Source organism: Cyanistes caeruleus, chromosome 6, assembly GCF_971803275.1.
Source record: "Cyanistes caeruleus chromosome 6, bCyaCae1.hap1.1, whole genome shotgun sequence".
Lineage (NCBI taxonomy): Eukaryota > Metazoa > Chordata > Aves > Passeriformes > Paridae > Cyanistes > Cyanistes caeruleus.
Genome location: NC_141706.1, coordinates 19,359,571 through 19,372,837, shown reverse-complemented (window position 1 = coordinate 19,372,837; position 13,267 = coordinate 19,359,571). Strand labels below are relative to the sequence as shown.

General features: G+C 36.4%; 1 protein-coding gene across 50 annotated transcripts in view; it reads left to right on the top strand.

Moving 5' to 3' along the window:
- Window positions 1-13,267, top strand: part of SOX6 (SRY-box transcription factor 6) — a 369,681-nt gene that overhangs the window by 113,120 nt on the left and 243,294 nt on the right. For 4 of the 50 annotated variants that reach the window (XM_086893198.1, XM_086893192.1, XM_086893183.1 and 1 more), the window contains exon 2: window positions 1,083-1,229. The exons of the other annotated variants lie outside the window; for them this stretch is intronic. The gene's annotated coding sequence lies outside the window, so the exon portion shown is untranslated. The remainder of the gene's footprint in view (window positions 1-1,082; window positions 1,230-13,267) is intronic. 50 annotated transcript variants of the gene reach the window in all.

The window sequence follows — 13,267 nt, the reverse complement described above, 5'->3', positions numbered from 1 at the left end:
AGAACAGGGACAATGTAAATAAGCTGCATTTTCCAAGTTTGAACACCAGCATCTAGGAAATATATAAAGAGCAAGAAACCCAATGATGAAAAAATTATCACACAGGAAATGATATATGAAGAAAAAACAAGATTGTAATTAGTGGAGGAAAGTAAGAAACTGATTAGAGAAATGAAATTTCCCAGATGTTTAAGGAAAAAAATGGAAGTTAAATTAGATAAGCTCTTTTAACTAGTATTGGAGAAGAATGCTTCCTTCAGAATGGGAAAGCTAAACTTAAAATTAGAAAAGAGGTGGCAACTTGAATTTAGCTCAACTGTTTTCCTGCACGAGTGACTCTTTGGAATGCTCTGCTTGGAACATCATGAGGAACAACTAGTATAGAGCTGTTGGGGAGAAAGTAAAACACAAAACGAAACACTCTGTATGCTTATTTAGAATGATTAAGGTGATTATATTTCTTATGTGTGTACTAACCCACAAATTAGACAAATTGGTTGGATTTTGAAGTAGTACTTCAGGATTTATTGTATTTCATGTATATATGTAGTTGACACTTGAGCTCTTGTTGAACCTGTACTGGTTCAACAGGTTCATTTTAAAATTAATTGTAAGCATTAGCTTATTGACAGAATCCTAAATCATCAAACTCTATCTGCAAATGAACAGAAACAGTCTTGATCGCCCTCAGCTATAAACCAGTGTAAATTAGTTGTTATTTAATTATTATTATTTATATAAACTGGGATAAAAATAATGTTCTTAAGCAAAAGATATAAACAAAAGATATCAAGCAGAAACTCCTGGGTTTTTGTGTTCATTCTAGTGGCTTGTTTCAATAACACAATAGTGTAACCTGTGAAAAATGTACCCCTACAAGGCAGTTTAGCTGGCAGCACTGCTTTTGTGCCAGTTCCTGTTCTCAGTTGTGTATTACAGGGAAAAAAAATGGAGAAAGAAACCCAACCAAAAAAGTTAGACGTGTCTGGAACAGGTTGATAAGAACATCATCTGATTTACTGGAACTAGTTTGACTGGGCAGGGTGTTCATGTTAAGTAAAATTGTGTTTTCTTCAACACAGGCTCTATAGATCACAACCTTTTTAAAGGCTTAATGTCAAGGAGAGATGAAGCCCCAGAGGTCTCTGACTAACTAGACACAGATCTGGAAACACAGCTGCAATCAGGGGAGCAGCCTGCAGCAAGCAAACCATTCTTGTCACTACATGGTTGGTGCAGTAAGATGAGTTGTTATAGAAGCATAAATATGTGAAGCATAAATATCTACATGTTGCTTGATTCTCTACTTTATAAAAACCTGTTAGTAGCCAGGAAGAAGCTTGTCTACACACACAGATGGCCAAAGCAAAGTTTGGGCCAGGTTATTTTTGTTTCTTGGACCACACCTTGTCTGTAGTGACAGTATTGGAAGGAGAATGTGTTTCAGTTCATTAGGAGCTCAGTGAAGCTGTATGGGTAACACTGAAGTGTTTTATAAGATTCAGTGTAAAGCTGCATAGTTCAAGGAAGCTCATGTCTTATTAGCTATGGCTAAGGTCAGTTATCCACACAATGAGGGGGAAACTCTTTCATAAGCAAGTAGATAAATATGGTGCAGGTGGTGCTTAGCCTTGCTTCAGGCTGTAATATTACCAAAAGAGCTCACAAACAACTCCTCCAGCTTTTACAGAGTCCTTACGGAGCATCAGCAGCATAGAGTGGTCAGATATAAAATTATAAGTCTGTTTCTTGGAAAAAGAACACATTCAGGGCATTTTCATGGCTTTGCATACAGGTGTCTATCTCTACAAGATATTTTAGAGAGAGTGTAGAATTATTAGAAATCTCCTTGTAGAAGAAAATAGATTGTAAAATGCTAGGGCTGAAAAAACAAATTGAACTTACCTCATCTAAACACCAGAATAAAACAGGCCTAGTGTCTTGTGGATTTTGCTTTCTTCAAACTCTGTAGTGCTCCATGTGTTTAAAAAAGTTGGTTAGATATCGTAAGTGTTTACTAGCACTTGATCCATATCTAATAACAGAAAAAAATCATATAAGACTTCATTTTGTCTTTGGGGCTATAGTTTTTACTGTCTTATGGAAAATAATTATATTTTAAACAGCTGCAAAAAGAAAAGAGCTTGAAGAGTTAATTGAATCACATGCTGCTAAAGGAAAACATTTTCTTTCCTATTTTTTCCTCATCTGAAGTAGGAGTTACATGTGTTCCTTATTACACCAAACATATTCCAGTAGCTTTTTAAAAAGCATTCTCAAAGACACATTATTTTCAGCTACTAAATCCTGGAACAATTAAACACATGTCATGTTTTACCTTCTGAATAGAGTTCTGTGGCTGCAGTGGATGATAGAACATAACACCCATAAAACTGTAAAATGTAATGCCTGTCTTTACTACACAGGTTTTAGGTATGTTTTATAGATGCCAGAGAAAAATTTTCTGGAATTTCTTTCAAAGATAGTAAAAATCAGTGTTGGTGTAATTATTAATTATTTTGCAGTCTTTAGGCCAAATATTTTAATGGTAGTAAAAACCACACGAAAACAACCAACAAAGACAAAACCCCCAGTAAATTTACTTTAAAAATACTTTAACTGTAATCACCCAAGTTTGTGAGAGCCAAAGGACAGCAGACTGAATGTTTTCCCACAAATGGGTGCCTTTTTCAGACCGGACTGATGAGGTTGTGATGTGCAGGTGTTCAGTGTTGGAGGCAAACGGGTGTTCAGAACAAAGTGGAGATTTTTCAGGGCACTTTCTGCTTCAGTAGGTCAAACAATCAGACTCCATGGTGCTGGGAGAAGGCCAAAGCTGGGCACTTCAGTTGCACATCCTTTTGGCCTTTCAACCTTTGAACAGGAATGGATAAAGTAAAAAAATATATAACAGTTTGTCTGCTGTCTAATAGTTTATGCAGATATGCAAGTTTCCTGGCATTTTACAGGGGGAGAATCATGTGTTTAAACCTCAGTGAGCATTGCAATAGCCAGATCCTAATCAATTATGCTCTTTTTTTTGTGTGTGGTGTTCTTTTTTTTTTTTTTGTGATTTTCAAAATCACCAAGTTTTTTAAAAAAGCAAAGTTTTCATCAGGATTGCGCTTGTCTAGTTCCAATTTAAAGAATTGTTCTACCTCCATATTAATTTGGATTTTAAAAAAGACACATGCACAAGCATACATCCCACTTTTTGCATGAAAATGTGAGCTAAATCACAAATGGCCTTGTTTTTGCTTTATCAGGGTAGGCTTTTAGCATTTATTGAGGTAATATATATGGTTTACTAGTATAAACATATATTCTATTCAGTATAAAAATACCAAATCTTTCTTGTCTGTGATTTTTCAATAGGCTGCTTTTCCTTTGAAAAAAGTATTTTTAGGACACTATTGATTCATCTTTTTACTTTTCCCATCAGTTGTAGACTGTTTAACACTATCACCACCTTAGAGAGCACAGTGTTGAGGGAAAACAAAGTAGCTGCTGGTGACCCTGTGACAACTGTCTGGTAAACCTGATTACTAACCTAGAACGTTGTTTAATCTAAAGGCCAAATAAAACCCTGCAGGAGAGAAACATTGTTTTGTTCTAAATGCCTATTAGGAAGGGAGCTGCTGTGTTATAAGCAGCAGAATAATAAGCCTCCCTAGCTTGTCGGGGTTCAGATCGAGGCATTCAGCACGTACTTGCCTAGACTTCCTATTGCAAAGAAAGAGCTAAGTTTTGGAATTGATGTCGAAGTCAACTAAAACAATAATCAGTAATAGCAGCTTTGTGTTTCAGGGAGGATCAGAGTCTGCTTTGAGCTGTGCTGATATAGTTCTAAAGATAGTATATGGACTTCATTAGGGTTATTCTCTTCTGCACCCTACAGCTGTGACATGGAATCCAGAGTTACTGGGTCCTCTGTCTCCTGCTATCTGCTTTTAGCTGTTTTGTTTTCTTTGCAAGCAAAGAAAGGAATGAATAGAAGTGACTACTTCATCTACTAGTATCACTGATAATTTCTGCATTGTATGAGAAATGTCACTTTCCCATTTTCCTAAAACTGAAGTTTTCAGGGAATAAATTAGAAAGAAAGCTTGGTGCCAGCAAATAAATTATTGAGCCTTTTTATAATTTTTTTTTTGCCCTGTCATACCATTCATTCTCCTTTAAGGGTATAATGCCTTAGGTCACAAAAGTAATGGTCATATAAGTTGTAGAAATTTTAATTCATCAGTGGCGATGTTCTGATTTTACTTCCTTAGCTCCAGCAGTGAAGTGACCATTTTAGTGTAAAAAAATGTGTCAGTATAGTAAAATACCTCTTCATACTAGAACTACACAAAATGGGCTGACTGATACCAACCAAATCTAGAGACTGAATGATACAGTAGGTGATTGAAAGAAATAATACTTGTTAAAAAATACTTTATGAACCTGTAATATTGTTTTTAGAACCAGAGTAGGAAGAGATCAGAAAATTTGTGAACAAGCACTAGATCAATTACTGTAGTTCTCACTACTAACAATTAGCATAGTGGATTCCATCCATATTATGGATAGGAGTGTTAGTCTAAACAACATATGCAAAATATGCAGGTTAGAGAACTTTTTTATTTATGTATCTGTGTATATAAGCATACACACATGGATATAACTCCATTTCATCCATTATTTATATGTATTCTACATACACAAATACATAGGGTGAACATATATATGTATTTAATGGTCGTGGGTGTATATGTGCACAATAATACTCTATGTGATTTTCATACTAATATTTGGTGCAAAGCTGCACACTTCCTTCAAAATACTGTCTGTCTTCCATATAATTCTACTTCCAGAGATGACAATCCATAATTTAGAGGATTACAATATCAACAAAAATTATTGAGAATTACTTGATAGTATCAGGAATAGATGAGAGCACTTATGATTATTCTAGGTCATTGGTAGCAGTTTTATCTGTGTAATTCATGGGTCAGTTCAAGCATAGCAATGGGACCGTGGTCATCCCTGTGTTCTACCTTGCACTTGCAGGATTTCTATTATTAAACAAATAGAGAATTTGACATTGTACATGTTTAATTATTAGCTAAGATATTATTAAAGTAGTGTTTATAGATTATAGAGATACTATCAATTTTTTTGCCTATTTAAAAAAAAAATTCTTTTGAATCCTTTTTTTTAGAAATATTTCAGGAGAAAAATCTTAAAAAAATACCTTTGTGGCAATATCTGTAGTAATCCATGAAGGGTTTGTGTCTCCTAATTTATGTAGCAGTCTGGAACATAATTCCTTTTTTCATTGTTTCTGTTACCATCTTCTGTACAGTACCACAATCTTCTAATGTGATATTATATTGAGAAAACTGAAAATTAACCTAATCAAAATAGCTTTCAGATGCTTAATTGGATTTTTTGTGTTTGCTAGAAAATAGGGGTTTTTTTAATAGCTTTGTTCCTTAAAAGACAAAACAAGTATTAATTCTGTTTTCTAGTATTCAACTCACTTTGCTGATCAGACTTCTTTAATTATAGGAAGTGTTTATCACTTTTATGTCCCATAAAAGGTAATATGGCACATATACTTTACATCTTGAACCCATAGGAAAAATCTTCTTACATCCTTGAAGTTAGTGAACAAGTGATTAACCCCAAAAACTGTGACAATATTTTTAATAACATTACCACTGATAGCTTTATTTTAATGAAAAGATAATTTAGGGATTTTTTACACACAATTTAAGAAAGAACTGTTCTCATTATATGATGTTACAAAGCTTTTGTGGAATTGCTGGGATTCGTGTGTGATTGGTAGAGATTTGCTCTTGGCTGGAGAGTATCAATATTGAATTACTGAGCACTTGTACCTTTATGTTCAGTGGTAACCTGAAAATCATGAACCAGTAATAACGGGCCAAAAAAAGGGGGGGCTTGGATTCCATTTAGGTTTCAATGGCTTTATTCCCAGCTAAAAACTTCTCTGAAAACCGTCAGTCATTTACTCTTCCTGCCAGGTGATTGTGGGCTCACTGGTAATGTTTTGCTGGCTTTACCATTTGAGTTTGCAGATACTCTTTCCTTTTTTCTCTTCAGTGCTATTTAATACCATTGTCATAGCTGAAGACCCAAGTCTCTCAAGTCCATGGAATGGTATTCATTTAATTTCATGAAACCTCATAAAGACCATTAAGCTTCATATGGGCACCTGCACTTTGCTTATAAATTCGGCATCAGATTACAAGGTCAGACATGTAATTTTCATAATTTTGAAGTAATACTTGATCAAGACCTTTAATACATTGGTTTGTTGCCTTATGGCTTTGGACAGTGCCAGTTTTTCTCTCTGCTCTGTTAGAAACTTGGCATAGTTACTCGACCTTTGTTATCCTATTGTTCTGGTTTATAGGTTGATAACCATTCTGTGAGCTATGAGGTGTGGACCTGCCCCTGCTGCATTCCCTGAACTAAAGAGAAAAAGAAAAACAAGAGAAAGAAAGGAAAAAAGTAACCCCCCTCCTCTAACCATTAAATTGTAGGATGATCTGGAGATAAAAGCAGAATCTCTTTTTTGCTTTTCGAATATTTGCTTGGCCTTCAAAAGGTATTTGCCTTTTGTGTTTACACTGGATTTATTTTTTTGGCCTACATGTAGAAAGAGAATGATACATTAAAGAATAATGGACAATAGTGAGGAAAATGCCCTCAGTTTTCACATCTAGCCTGTATTTTCTACTTTAGGCTTATTTTTTTAATCTTGTCTACTTCTATTTAAATAGAAACTGCTGAGTATTGTAAAGGCTTGTAAATGTGAAAGTATCAGATGAAGTACAGTACAAGAAGATTATCTACAGGTTGGCAGGCAGTAATGAGAGTTGGCAAAGTGCCATTTTCATCTATGAACCCTTGGGACCTCAAGTTATTCCTGTGTGTGGCAGAACAATGTAAGGCTTCAAAAGCCAGTGATCTGTCACTTGCAGGAGTGCTTTCTGCTTTTCCTGAGAGAGCCAGGTGAGGTTTGTCTGTAAAGTTGTATAAATCTTCACCAACGCAAAAGGAAAGATGCTTTGGCTGAGAGTTGATGTCTGTGTCGTATCATCTTCAATTCTTTCCCTCTGGATGGCATTAGAGCTTCCTTGGAACCTGCATTGCCCCTTGTGTATTTATTTTCATTAAAAGAGAAGGGTTTAAGCAAGTTTGTATAAAATGTAATTCAATTTAAAACTCCACACTCAAGGGAAGCACCGCTTTGTGACAATTGCCTGTTCCAAGTTTATCTTTTTTGTTGCTCAAGTCAATCCCTTTACTGTTTTACACATACTGCATTATTAATACACACAGTATTTTTATGATACTACTGCATCATAAAAAGCTTGTGATTTTGTTAGAGTGAAGTCATGAGATGGAGGTATTTCCCATATCTTCTTACTGTAATGTTTAATATTTTTTTTGCAACTAACTAGAAAGCAAACCTTACCCAATGATTTATTTGAAGCATCTTGATTAATGTGCTTTGAAAACATGGGTATTTATGATAGATAAAAACGCATTTCACCACATGTATGTCTTAAAGCTCTTAGTATACTACAGTTTGTGAAAATTACAGTCAGTTAATAATGTGTCAGCTCCCCACTGTGTGCTTCGTAGGATACTGAATGGGTGTTACAAGATTTATTTGCTGGATTTTGCAGGTTTTCTGTAGCGTGTCGGATACCTTGCTGATTGCTTGGTGAAGCTTAGAGCATGAGCTCCCTCCTGCAATGTTTACTTTAAGTCAATCTACATTTGCTTAAAAGTATGACAGGATTAAAATCAGATCACTTCGTTGGAACTTTCCTAAAAGCCTGGATACTCTTTAGTGAGACCATTGTATGTAATTTAGATGCACACTTATGTGGGAATCACCATTTACTTCATAGTTCTTGGAATCACAAGGAATGGATTGGTAATAAAATGGGTATTGTAGTGTTGCTGAAGTGATAATAATATTGCAAATATTTTATATGCTACCCTGGGATTTTGAAAGGGGGATAGACAGTTACTTCTTTATTGATTTTGTCCCTAAAGGAATTGCAAGGATTCTCTCTCCTTTTAAACTTTCATTCTTATGTATTTCCTTGACCTGTTCATGTTTCTAGTTCTTTCATTCATAGAGAGAGTTACTTGGCCTTGTTGATACAGTGTTATTTTACACCCAAAATCTTAGAAAGTTAAGTTTTGAGTTCTTTTTATTATTTTTTTTTCTTGCTGAGAATGCATTTGATCATTTCTGTTTAAATGTTTCCATTCATGTCCTGCAGTATGGGCAGCCTTCAAGTTTACTTAAAAGGTGCAGAAATACTTGTTTTCAAAAATTATAAAATCCTGAAGACAATTGATGACTGGGATTAAAATCTGGGCTATGTATAAATGGTGTCTGTGGTGTTCCATTGAACTTCCATATAGAATGGTATATCAGGATAACATGGTTTAAATTGGATGGGTAAATTTCTGTGTGACTTCAAGAGTATCAAGCACCAACTTGTATAGCAATTGGATTTAATAGGCAAAAAAAATCAAAGGGAGTTTAGAAAAAGAGAAATTATGTGAGCTGATTTAGAATTTGAGGCTCTTGTTTGATGCTAATAAAGTTTTCTGATGTCATTCTTTTTGTAGCTATAATGTACATTACAGAAATAATTTGTATAATGTGTACTTGAGTGTACTATCTTGAATGAGGTATATGTTTATAATTTCTGGCTTTCAGATTTAAATCTGTGAACACAGCAAGAGCTCAATGAGTTCTTAAAATAATAGTCCTATAAAATAAGAGATCCTGATAACTTCCTTGCAAATGGAAGGAGTCATTCATCTCACAAACGTGGTAGAGAAAGAAACTTGCCGGAGTTGCAAAGAATCATTTCTGCAAGGGTCACACAGAATAGATTAGACCATAATCAAAATATTTTTGGGACATCTTATGATTTTGAGAGAGGTAGTTAAAAAGGAGCTTTGAGAATGGGTATTTTGAGAAGTATATTTCAGATCTACCACTTTGTCCACATTTCTATCTCATGTGCCCTAAACCCACACATATTCCAAAATATAGGCTTTAATTCCCTGTATGATATATGAGATATATGAGACCATATATCAGGAGAGTAAGGCTCTTTTCCAGGTAATTATTGCAGGAATTGTAAGCCTTGTTTTCTTCCTGCTTCTTTTTCCCATTTTGTTTGTAACTATGTATGCAAAGTAGGAGTGGTAGAAATTTCTAGAATTAATATGGAACAAAAAATTATGTTTTAAACTTTCTTGTCTTTTTATTTGCAACTTTTCCAAACTTTCTTCTTCATTTAAGATTTACCTTTCTTCTCCACCTTGTAAAAACATATTTATTTTGTATTGGCTTATTTGGAAATATTAGAGCACCTTGGGGAGTGTTTACGGAGATATCACATAAAGCGTTTCTTGCATGCAAAATGAAATGGTCATTTTCTTTCTGTCTTGTACTTTCATATTTTTTCTATATTTGATTGTAATTGTATTTCATTGTGGAAGGTTTTTTCCACAAACAGACTGGACTAGCACACTGCTGGGGCACCTTCAGGGGGCCATGTGGCTCTGCAGAGAGTGATATGAGCTGATAACATATTTCTATCTTTCTAGCTCAAAACTTGGAATGTGTGAAATACTAAGTCTTCATCTGGTCTCTTTCATAAAGTTTCTGGAAAATCTAGATGAAGCATTCCCAAAATCTTCTCATAGTATATTACCATGCTGGAATAATTCCTGTTCAACCTTTCAGTTGCTGTCAGGTGACAACTTTCTGGTAGGTGCTGGGTGGACATTTGGTCCATCATGCACCTTAATCCGTCTTTCACTGGTTTAAGCTTAACCTAGTCTCTGGGCTTGTTTTGAAGAGCCTCCATCCCTGCTTTCCTCCCCATGCCCCAAAACCCAGTGCCTGGTAAAGCCACCTGGGAGAGCCCCACGCACCCCTTGACTCTGTTATTAACCATTCAGAAGGAGGATGAGTGGGAAGCACTCCTCAGGTCCCCTTTAGAAAGGTTTGGTGTCAAGACGGTTAGAGGTGGTGGTGACTGCAGTGGGAACTAGCGGGGGAAGAGTGGACCCATTCCCGCTGGTGATCCACGAGGTCTGCCTAGTAAAGCTGTACCTTAAAATATCTTGAGTGAAATCCTGATTCTACTTAAGTTGCTGGGTACCTAGGCATTAATTTTATGTCAGCAAGGATTTCACCAGTATTTTTATTTTGCAGCTGTAGAGACGGGGGAAGCCTGAACCAAGATGAATGTGACTTCTCATTGTGAAATAGATTCTCTGGTAGTTTCATCCTTGCCTTCCTCCCATCTGAATAACTGTAAATGATGCTCTCTGTTAATAAGTGTGTACTTTGTCTAAATTGCATTTATTTTTCTTTTGACATATATACCATTTTACTATTAATCATCTCCTTCTGCTCTTTACTGTACAAAGACACTGTTGTGCTGGTGGAACATATTTAATCTTTGGTATGTTATATTTTATTTCTATTGTTGCTTTCCCATTTCTTTATGGAAAATCTTTATTGACTCTTAAATCATGGGTTAAGCCCTCATTGAAAACATGTTCTATATGTAGTTCTTATGAGTGAAAGAAGTTCTTTAGAGGTTATAGGCTAGGCTTATACAAATACTTCACTATACAGCAAAAATTCAGAGGTCTTCTATATATTATCTAGAGCTAGAAATATACCCATTTACTCAGCAGTGCATCATAAAAGAGATGCATACTATGTTCATGTCTGTCAGTTCCTTAAGTTGTCACTCTACAGCCTTTTTTAAATTCTCTTTTTATTGAAACCAAAAAACAAAACAAAGACAAAAAAAAAAGCAAAACCAGCATCAATTACATGTCAACATGACATCAAACAGCATAATATATCAGAAAAATAAGTGTATGATCTGGTGACTCAATGATTTCTGTCCATATGACATTTACAGAGAGGTAAAGAAAAGGCAAATAGCTACACATCTGTATTGGGAAAAATGTCCAATATAAAATTGGCCATCATGACAGCATCAGAAAGCTCTCAGCTGAGATTACTTGAAAATAAATAACACACAGAAGAGGAAAAGAGGCTCCAACAGTCCTGCTTTTATATATATTTACGGTTTTGTGGATTGAGCATTGTGCAGGTATAAATCTTTGTATAAAAAGACTGCTTTAATGATGGAGATATTCTGCTTGCTGATGCTAGGTCCAGGTTTATAGATGGATGTGTAGTACAGCTGCATGCAGAGTGATACAAAAATGCAGTGACGAAAAAAAATCTCAGAAAATAAATGTGACTATCTGGTGAAACTATTAAAGTGAATACTGACTCCAAGCCTATTTGTATATTTGCTGAAAGACATATGAAAAAGCCTCTTTGTATAAGTGCTAAACACATGAAAGCCACTGAGAATCAGTTAAGCCCCTAAAATAATAATCTGGGAATTCCATTCATTATTATAGCAAAGGGCATCATAACTTTATGGTAAGTGGGGAAGGGTGGGAGAGAGGTGAGACTGTGGGGGTGGGAGCTAGAGAAAGAAAACCCAGAAAGATCCAGAATCAAACACAGCCTCTGTTATTTGAATTTGTTGTTCGTTTTCAATGGAGTGATAACTGGAACAGCTCAGCCTGAACTGCCTGGCTCAACACTCCCCATTCTAAGGAACTTGGATGTGTTTCACAGCTTACATCTGGACAGCAGGGCACAGGGAAAAAAAAAAGGCACAAGGATGGATCACATTCTCTTTGCACAGTTAGGACTTGAATTTAATATATAATAAATGTACGGACAAAGAAAGATATGCACACATAGACACATACATTTGTATATCTACACACATGTTCATGCATGTATAAATCCAGATTCACAAGGGATTTCTCCTCATTTTTGTTGTTAGGCTCAGTTCACAGATCTATGTTCTGCCTCTTCCAAGTCAAAAGAAGTTACCTCCTGGAGTTTATTTTTCTTTTTTTTTTCTTACCCTAGCTGACTATTTATTCAGTGCTGAGATCTCTTTTTGTTAATTTTATTACAAGTTTATTACTACAGGCTTCAAAGGAGGTGGTAGGTGACCCACTGGACCTGGAAATGGTGCTTTCTGTGAGAGCAGGGAATACGTAATGAACTCCTTATCTTATCTTTTAGATCAGCAATAACTTCAGTGAGACCACTTGGTCAGTATTGTACACCTCACTCTATGGCCACATCTCCCCAAAGCAGTGACAAAATGTGTTGTGCCCAGGGCATGCAACTCGGCTTCCACGGATGGCAGAGCAGAGCCTAGTGCAGCACAGAGCCTGTGGGGGGAGAAGCAGCTCCTGAGGGGAAAGCAGCAGTACATGGAAACCTCAAAGGAAATTTAAGAAGGGACAGTGTGAGTGTGTGCGCGCGTGTGCATTGAAGTCTGAAGGCAGAGAACTATGAGGGCTATGCGGAACATTTCCTGGAGCTTGCCGCTCATAAACATGGCAGGATTGTCAGCCCTGCAGTGTCCATCCCTCCCCTCTGGGCCCCTGCCAGTGCCTCTGCGCCCGTCAGGTGCTGCATCCCAGCCCCAGGGTGGGAGCTCCTCATGGCATCCTCCTGCTCATGTTCTAGCACTATCCCACCCCATGTCCTCTTCAGCTGAGGAAGGGCTTTTCAATGTCCCTCTACACTGCTCCCCAGATGCTTATCCCAGAGGATAACTAACTCCTTTTCTGCTGTTCCATTTTGTCCTTGTTGCTTCAGGTTGCTAAAAGCAGAGAGTGTAAACTAACTTAATCTTTTATTTGTACACTCATTTATTTTGAGTGAGCCAACAGTAAACCACCAACTGCTGTATCCCACAGTTTTTTAAAATGGCATGTATAGACTACAACCACAAATAACAAGCAATTCCTTTGTTTCTCTGCTCTATTATGACCTCATTGTAAAATGTATTTTTCAAAATTGGGTTCATTCCATTCTCCTATATAGAAAATCCCTGCTGCCACCACCAAAACTCTTTGGTATATTATGTGTCACATCTTAAAACCTTTACAGGCAACTGACATCTCCTCATTTTCCTCACTAGACATAGATCAGTCCCTCTCTGTAGTTAGCACAAGTGAAATGCAGCCTTTTCTGGAGAAGGTTGGCAGCACTGATGTATATACATGGTTCCAAAGTAGTGTACAGAAGCAGCACCATGATCTGTAAGGACAGACCCATCCTGGAGGAGAAAAAGAACTT